This window comes from Camellia sinensis, chromosome 4 (assembly GCF_055761805.1).
Source record: "Camellia sinensis isolate YWXY chromosome 4, ASM5576180v1, whole genome shotgun sequence".
Lineage (NCBI taxonomy): Eukaryota > Viridiplantae > Streptophyta > Magnoliopsida > Ericales > Theaceae > Camellia > Camellia sinensis.
Genome location: NC_138964.1, coordinates 161,449,538 through 161,459,200, shown reverse-complemented (window position 1 = coordinate 161,459,200; position 9,663 = coordinate 161,449,538).

The window sequence follows — 9,663 nt, the reverse complement described above, 5'->3', positions numbered from 1 at the left end:
AATAGATGAATACGATCGATTTGATGGTTTAAATTTTATAAATTTTAAATTTTTTATTATTTATAATTTATTATTTTTACGATCTTCAATAATTAGTAATTTGAAAAAAATATATATTATTTGTCTATAATATGCCATGACACCATGCATGCATATTTTTAAGGAGATTTTTTTTAAGTTCTCTAATATTAAGATTTTATAACATAAATGACACTTAATATTTTTGTAATGTATAAAGTCCCTCAACATCGATCTAGAGAATTTCTCTTAATACATCACAGAGAAAATTTCAAATTTCTCTAAACATATCACAAAGAAAATTCCAAATTTCTCTGGACATATCACAGAGAAAATTGAAATTTCATTGGATTCAAACTCTTTCAACATATATTGCAAACAAGTCGGAATCTTTCAAACCCCAAACATCTGTAATCTCATGATGAGCTTAAAATTTTCTCAAAAATCAAACCATTACACATCATGGTTAGTGAGCATTGAAACCAAGAAATATATACAAACAAACTATAGATTTCCAAACTAGAGAATTTCTCTGGTCCAACCCAGAGAAATTCAATCAAAAATTCAATCCACACCAGAGAACATTCGACTTCACGAATAAAATCTTACCAGAATTTCTCTGGGCTCACTTCAACCTAGAGAAATTCTTCCAGTCTAGAGAAATTCACTTCAACCCTAGAGAAATTCACAAAAACCCAGAAAAAATTCCCTCATAATTCAGAGAAATTCACAAAAACCTAAAGAAAATTCCTTTGCAACCCAGAGAAATTCATAAAAAATCACAAAAATTGAGAGAAATTTCCCTTCTCTTTAGAGAAAGACCCATAATTTCCAGAACTCTGAAGCAACAAAGCCTGGTTAAGACCACCCAATCCTATATCTATATCTATATGATCATTAACATCAGATATTGGGAATTCGTTCAAAATAAGAGATGGCGGGGCACCTGAATCTCTCATCATCAAAGTGCAACCCTAGGCATTGGCGCCTTCTAGATTTAGTCTTTGCTGCCTTCTTCGCCGTCGTGTTCCTCTTCTTCATCATCGTTTTCTCCCCTCTCGGCGACTTCCTCACTACTTCGGGGAAGCGAATCAATAATTTCGGGAGCGAAATCAACCCACAATCGATCCTCGATTTGAGGCTCAGATCATGGCATTCTAGCGACGCGCGTAGTAGAGACAGAGGCGAAGATGAAGCCGGTGGCGTCAGAGATGAAGAGAGAGAGAGAGGGGAATGTGCACAAAGAGAGAGAGTTTGGTTTGGATAGAATAAAGATCGGAAGGAAAGAGGGACAAATTTCTCTAATCTGATATACGGGTGTGGGTTTAGGGACCTTAGATATCAAAAAATAATATTGTAAATCTCTTTAATTACTAAAAATGTGAGAGAGACCTTAAACTAATTTTTCTTATTTTTAAAGTATTATTTTTTATTTTCACAAAAATATATATTTTATTATTTCTACTTTATGTTGTTATATGTTAGCATTTTTTTTTTTTTTTTTTTTTTGGTTTTGAATTTCATCTACAAGCCAATTGGGTTCATGTAGGTGAGATGGTTGATTCGCCATCCAAACTGTATTAGGCCTCGTTTGGACAGTGGCTATTTTAGCCAAAAAGTTACTAAAAGTTGTCACATCACCTCTCAACTTTTCTGCACATCTTTTCGTAAAAAGTCAAAAAATTACTAAAATAGCATGTTCCCAAACGAGTAAATGTTCTAAAAAATTATAATTAAGACAAAAGAAATAGAGCACTTTAGTTCATACGTGTTTTATGATGGAATATTTAGTTTAACATTCCTTTCCAATTTTTAATAATGAGAGAGATCCATAATATAAATATATATATATATATATATAGGCGGAAGCAGCATATATATATGAAGATGGAGATGGATTACGAAATCCAAAAGGCGGAAGCAGCATATATATATGAAGATGGAGATGGATTACGAAATCAAACGCACATCAGGAAAATAATTGGAATAACTAATTTAAAAACATTTTATTTAAACATTTTATTTAACACATATTTAACACAAAACATAAAACATTTTAATATGGAAATTAACTTACAATTACAATTGTAGCAACTGTAAGGATCTTGAATTGGGTACAACGGTGGGGAAGCTTGTAAGGCTCTCAAAACACTCTGGTTTTCTTACAACAACGATGGAGAAGAAAATTGAAGAATGCCTGAATGCTTACAATTGATTACAATATAAAGAAATAAAAAGCAAAACAGTAAGCATGTGACTTCTGAAAGCAGCTGGCCGAGCATGTGAAAAGTAGATGCTGTCGGTTGCTTTCGGTGGAGTGATTGCACAGCTGAGCAGTCTTTAGCAAAAGTTGATTGGGTGAATAGTGACAGTGAACAGTAAAAGTGAACAGTAACTTTTACTATTCATCACTTTCGGTGGAGCATAAAGGAATCAATATAAATATAAATTAGCAGCTTTTCTCAAAAGAGTATTGATTGAAGCTAATTTGTATTTATAGGGAATCCTATATTGATTAGGCAAATGGGTCCTGAGCATCTTGAAACTCTGGGCCTGAATACTGATTAGTTGATTCTTCAGAAGAATGTAAGCTAACTGAACCTTCTTCTGACTGGTCTGAATGATCTGAACTAGAAGCAGATTGGGCTTCAGCTTGATCTGTAATTTGTCTTGCTAATTGGAGCAGTTCATCTCTGGATAACTTGGGCTTGATCTTTGATTTAGCTTTCGGCGGAGCAGGAGGTGAAATGGGCTTAGCCATAGCTTTGGACTTTGATTTGGATTTGGATTGGTCCTTGGGCTGGGCCGGAGCTGTAGAAGCTTTGGTCTTAGTCTTGGATTTTGAATGTGTTGATTGAACTGTTTTGGATTTGGGCTTGGAACCACTGGATGAGGGGCTTCCAAGATTGATTGGAGGAAGGCTGGGCTGACTTCCTTGACTGATTGCAGCAGTTGGGATCTGCTGGGCTTTAACCATTGCAGGAGTTGGAGCATATTGACCAGATGGAAATTCTTCATGAACAATTTCAAATATGCGGGGCAAATTGAATTTAGCCCACCATTTGACTGAGTGATGACGGATAATTATGTTACCATCAATCCCATAATGCCATTTGAATATCCAAGGGATTTTATACTTGGCTATAAAAATTAACAATAGTAGGAATGATCTCTGATGGGTGGTAAATGGGTAAACAGCTGCAAAATAGTTGATTAATTCAAGCAGATTATCGGGGAGGATATCTGAAATGGCACCATAGTGAGACCACCATCGCAGAAACCAGGAAGGTAATTCAGACTTGAATTTTTGATCAAATGAAATGAACCAAGAATGGCTAAAAGTTTCATTCTGGTACAAGAAAATCTTGAACCAGGCATCAATGTAATCATGGTAATTATATTGAATGGAATGGCCTGGTAAATCACGAAGCTGATAAGGAGGACCCCATTCAGCCAAGGAAACAATGTTGTGAATGTAAATGGAATGGTACAGAATTTTGTAAGCATAGGTGCGATCTTGAATTGGCTTAATCAAAATGGATTGGTGATGAAGTAGAATGTCTTTGTAGTAGGCAATGGTTTTCTCTGGATGTGAAAGGGTGAAATGGCATCCAGGACCAAAATAGGATTTAGCAATGTCATTAAGGATTTGGCTCTTTGGGTGACTAGGTTCTTTATAAAAGAGGTTAGTAATATGTGATTTGGTGTATTCAGTTTTGGATGAACGAACTGGGTTAATTGGGAAGGGAGTGACCGAAACTGATTGACTAGGAGCAAAAGGATCAGAAGCCAATGCAGTAGAATAATCAGGGCGACAAAGGTTACCAAGAGCTTGGTAACGATTAGCCATATCAAATGAATAGGATGGGGTGATTGACTCTAAAGGAGGAGGGACAATAAGTTGATTTGGTTTGCTGGAAGATGGGACCAAAGCCTTGGAATGAGGCTTTGGGCGAGACATCTGTGCAATAATAAACAGTGATTAGCAACCAGAAAGAAGATCTAAGTAATCTTGATGACGATGTAAACAATTGTAGTTGTGAGCAAGTAAATTGCGGCGAGCTTGAATCTGGTGGTAAATGATGTATTGGGCTCGTTTGGTAGTGGGTCTAGCTAATTTGAGACGGTGAATGCGATGGGTAAGCTGTTTAATTAAGGTGTTGAAATAGGTAATGCGAGATTTATGGTAAGCAGTAAATGGTGCAGTCATCTCTTACCCCCCTGTAAAAATTCCCGGGTAAGAAAATCAGGTAGGGAATTTTGACAACCAGGTATATAGGTAATATCAAAATCAAAAATACTTAAAATAGCTTGCCATCGAGCAAAAATTTGTTTACTGGCGAGATTTTGAACATCTTTTTCAAGAACATATTTAGCAGATTTGCAATCAACACGAAGTAAGAATTTTTGATTTAAAATATCATCTTGAAATTTTTGAATACATAAAACAGTAGATAAAATCTCTTTTTTAATAGTGCTATAATTGAATTGTGCTTTATTCCAGACACCAGAATGATAGCGAACAATTTGTTCAGATGATTGAGGAGTAAGTTGCTGAAGTAGAATGCCACCATAACCAATATCGGAGGCATCAGTTTGAATGATTTTGAATGAATTTTCAGTGGGAATACCAAGACAAGGAAGAGACTTGACATACTGTTTGACTTGTTTAACAATAGAAGTATGAACAGAAGACCAAGGAGGAGGATTATCCTTTAACCTATCAAATAAAGGTTGACAAGTTTTCCTAAGGTCTTTATAAAATTCAGCAATATAATTAAGGGAACCTAAAAATCTTTGTAATTGAGTTTTGTCGAGGATCTCATCAGGGAATTTAGAGGCGAACTCAATGGATCGACTAATGGGTAAAATAGTATTATGATGAATATCATATCCTAAGAATCTGACTTTGGTTTGAAATAATTTGATTTTAGGAGCAGAAATAACAAGACCATGACTTTTAATTGTATAAAAGAATGCAGTTAAATGTTTCCAGTGTTCACTGATTGATTTTGAAAAAATTAATATATCGTCAATGTAAACAATAGAAAAATGACTAAAAGGGTTGAATATGTCATTCATGATATGTTGAAATTCGCTAGGAGCATTTTTTAAGCCAAATGGCATGACATTCCATTCATATTGACCAAAGGGTGTATTAAATGCAGTTTTATATCGATCTTTAGAATGAATTTGAATTTGCCAAAAACCACTTTTCAAGTCAAATTTACTAAAGATAACAGCTTGACTAAGGCGTTTAATTAAATCTTTTTTATTAGGAATAGGATATCTAATCCATTCTAAAACATCATTTAAAGGTTTATAATTGATAACTAGGCGAAGAACACCCCGTTCTAATTCAGCATTTTTGTTAACATAAAAAGCAGAACAAGACCAAGGTGATTTACCAGGACTAATGATTCGATTGCGGAGTAAGTCATTAATCTCTTGTTTACACATTTCAAGTAATTCATGATTCATTTGAATTGGTCGAGATTTAGTAGGGATTTGTCGTTCATCAAAATTTTTAATATAAGGTAGAGTGACGACATATTTTTTCCTATGCCAAAATGCAGTAGGCAAAGTAGAACAAACAGTTGATTCAAGTTTTAATTTGTAATTATTGATTTGAGAAATAAGAATTGGATCAGTCAATTGTTGGTCTATACGTTTATGATTTATTTCTTCCTTAAGAAATTTTAAATGCCGAGTCAGGCGGTTAATTTGATGGGAAATAGAACAATCTTGTAATTGATTTAAGTGTAATAGTTCAGGAGGAGATAAAAATTTGAATGTAACAGGTTGTCCTAAAACATGCGTAGTGATGCCTGTACTAGATGTAGTAAAAGGATATAGTAAATAGATAAATGGAGATCCTAAAATAATTTTATCAGTCATATTGGTAACTAGAACAAAAGAGGTTTTAAAACATACATTATCTTGGCAAACATGTACTTTTGGTAATTTATATTTGATATGCATTTTAGTACCATTAGCAGAAGTTAATTTCTCTTGACATTTTTCATAATATTTAGTAGGGAGTAATCCTTCTTGTATACAGTTTAAATCAGCACCAGTATCGATTAAAGCAATTAATTCTAATTCAAAGTTATTTACAATTATTTTAATTTTAGAATACCATTTCTGAATATAAAGTTTATTAATTAAACTTAATCTTTTTTCTTCAGGATTGTTGGAGTGAGATTGGTGTGATCGATTATCAAATATTAAATTCTCAGGATCAGATTCATGTTCAGATTCATGTGGGGATTCATGCTCATTAGTTTGGAAATTATCTAAACGTTTATCAATTTTGAGAGTAAGAATGTCATCTTCAAGTGTTTTATCTTTACATTGTAATTCTTTAATTGTTTGTTTAATCTGATTGATCTCTTGTTGTAAATCTTGTAATGTAATTTCTTTTTGTTTATTTTTAAATCTTTCTAAAGTTTTGGATAGACTGATTATAGGTTTATCAAACTTAGGTTTGGAATCTGAATGGATTAATAAAGATTTTAATTTATCTGTATATTTTTGTTTTAACTTGGGATCATCTAACTTACTAATTAGATCGATTAGAGCGGATTCTTCTTGAGTAATTTTGGTAAGAACAGTAATTTGTTTAATTGGTTTACAACAAACATCATTACAACCTATTTTAATATCATTATCAGAATCATCACTAGGTGATGGGGAATCAGAGGAAGTAGTAGGATGATCAGAAGAGGAACTACTAGGGGAGTGATTTAATTGAAAGATTTCATATAACTGATTTTTGGAGGTATCATCAATTTGGAGTTGATTAACTCTATCTTTTAATTTTTGTTTTTCTTTACATTTATTTGAATAATGTCCTTTTTGGCCACAATTATAACAAGTAATATCTTTAGTTGATTTAGATTTTGGATGAGATTTAGATTTATAATATTTCTTTTTGGGTTTAGTATAGAATTTATCATTGGATTGGGAAGGTGTATAGTTCTTCTTATATTTATATTTATTGGAATGTTTATAGGATGATTTATGTTTGGAGTATTTGTGTGATTTCCTACGAGAGGGTGCAACAGGAGGTAAACCATATTGTTCACAGAAATTTCCTAATTCATATTTAGCTTTATGTTTATCTTTATTAGCTTTTTGAGTAAGTTTAAGGTCAATACACATTTTTAATCCTTCTTTTTGAATAGTGCTAATTATATCACCATACGTGAGATTATCATATTCAATAATACCAGTAGGTTGACTAAGAACATCTCTAATTTTATGGGCAAACAAGCTAGGTAATCCATTAATAAATTTTTCTTTCCAAAATGATTTAGTACAGTCTTCTCGTAACATGACTCTAGAGGTGAAGACATCTTTATACCATCTAAAATCACTTAAGGTTGGACAGTTAAGATTGCTTAGTTGATCATGGATTCGAGAATAAATATTTGTAGGGGTACCAATAAAGTGTCGAACTATGGTATATATTAATTGATTAATGCCGTCAGGATGACAACATCCTATAGATTCATCAAAAAGAGGGAGACCATTTTCATCAGTTTGATTAGCATAAATAACAGAGTCACGGTCTGTTTCAGTGAGATATTTTTCCCACCAAGATTTGAGCATACCAGTAAAACCAGAAGTAAGTAGAGAAACAATTTCAGGTTGAGAGTATTGGGGATAATTGCTAAGATAACTATTGGCGACCATTGATAAATGATTTAATTTTTGAAGGATTTGATCTTCACTGAGACCATCAATATTCCATTCGTATAATCTTTTAGCAGAAACAGAAAATTGATTACTAATATTTGTGTCTTCAAATTGGAGATCGACAGGAGTTGGTTTAGAATACCAGTTTTTGGTAGTGTGAGGATTAACTTTGGGGTAGTGGATTTTATTCAGATGAGAAGGTTGAAATTGTTGAGCTAATTGATTTATTTCATTGTCAGTAGTGTCAGTGTCAGATTGATCAGAAACAGTATTAGTAATAGGTTGTTGATTTAAAACAGTAAGACCTTTATCTTTAGATGTAGAAGTATCATTAGGAGTTAATTTAGTAAATAATTGCTCGATAGCTTTGACAGTAGATTGATCATTAGTCACTAAACTAGTTCGTTTAGAACGATGACTAGGGAGATTAAGTAAAGGTTGATCTAAGGTTTTAGTAGGTTTGGTGGATTGTTCATCTAAATTAGTTTCTAATTTATCTAATTGTTTACCAATTGTTTTTAGAAATTGATTAGTATAATTATTTTGTTCAATAACCTTTTTTATTTCAGGATCAGTACCAGGTAACTTAAAAGGAGAAGCTGGGACTTCAGAACCTTGGTGATCAATAATTATATTTTCTAAGGGAGGATGATTAGAGCTAACAGAAGTATTGGGAGAAGTTTTCCATTTATGTTTTGTAATTGTATTAATCTTTTTGTAATATTGATCCATGTAATCAAAGAAGGATAATTCAAAACCATATTGAACCATAAAATCATACCATTTCCTAGTTATTCGGGACTGTTGAGCCAAATCATAATTAGCACTATAAGCATGTCTTTTAGACCTATTTTCTTTGGATCTAAAATCAATAAGTAATTTATCTAAATCAGGAGTAAAATCTTTTTTGATTGTTATTAACTGGGGATTCACAGATGGTGTGAATTCTTCGAAATCAGTTTGAGTTGGAGAATTATTTGAAGTTATTTCCTCTTCAGGGAAATGTGAGGTAGTAGTATAAACAGGTTTACTTATTTGAGAAGTTGTAGAATTATCAATTCCTTTTAATTTACTTTTGGAAGTTGGATTGGTTGGACCAAGATGGATGTGACTATTATTTCTAAATAGCGGAGTGTTAAATATTTCGTCTTCAGTTGATATTTCAGAAGGGACACTAGATGTACTATGTCTAGAAGACTGACTGCGATTAAATTTAATATTAACGGATCCATCAGTATTTTGCTGGATATGTTTAATATCTTGGATTGAAGATTGTTGTTGATTATGTTTGTAATTTTCATTGACAGTAACCCATTGATCAGGTAAATTAATATCTTTCCATTCAATCATGTGAGGAATATTAATGTTTGATTCATTCGTACTACTGCTTTGGATTAGTAGAGTTTTATCTTTGGGACTTTTATGTAAAGCATAAACATTTAAATTAGTTTGCATACATTTATAATGAACACGATAAATTAAAGCAATATTATGAAAAGAATCTAACATTTCAGTATATTCACCATGTAATTGAATGTTTAATGTTAATGCCTTGAGAATATGTGGATCTCTTAAACTTAATGTAAAATCAGGAAAACAGTTAAAATGGACAGGACCTTTATTAAGACCAGTTTCCATCATTCCCATTAGACTAGCATTATAATTAAGAAATCGGGCATCTCTTAGACAGAGTAAAACAGAAGTATTTTGTCCTATCATAGTTAATGGATTGACACCAATTTGAATTAAACCAATATGCATAAAATTGTAACCACGATCTAAATGTCGTTTGATTAATTTTTTATCAAATAACTGACAGGTTTCTCTTGGTTTTTTTAAAGCATAAACTTGTTCAATTGTTTTAACATGGAGAGTAACTTTAAAAACATCCTGTATAAAAGAAGTTTTATAAATTTCTTTAATGGGCAGTTTTGGAATATTCCA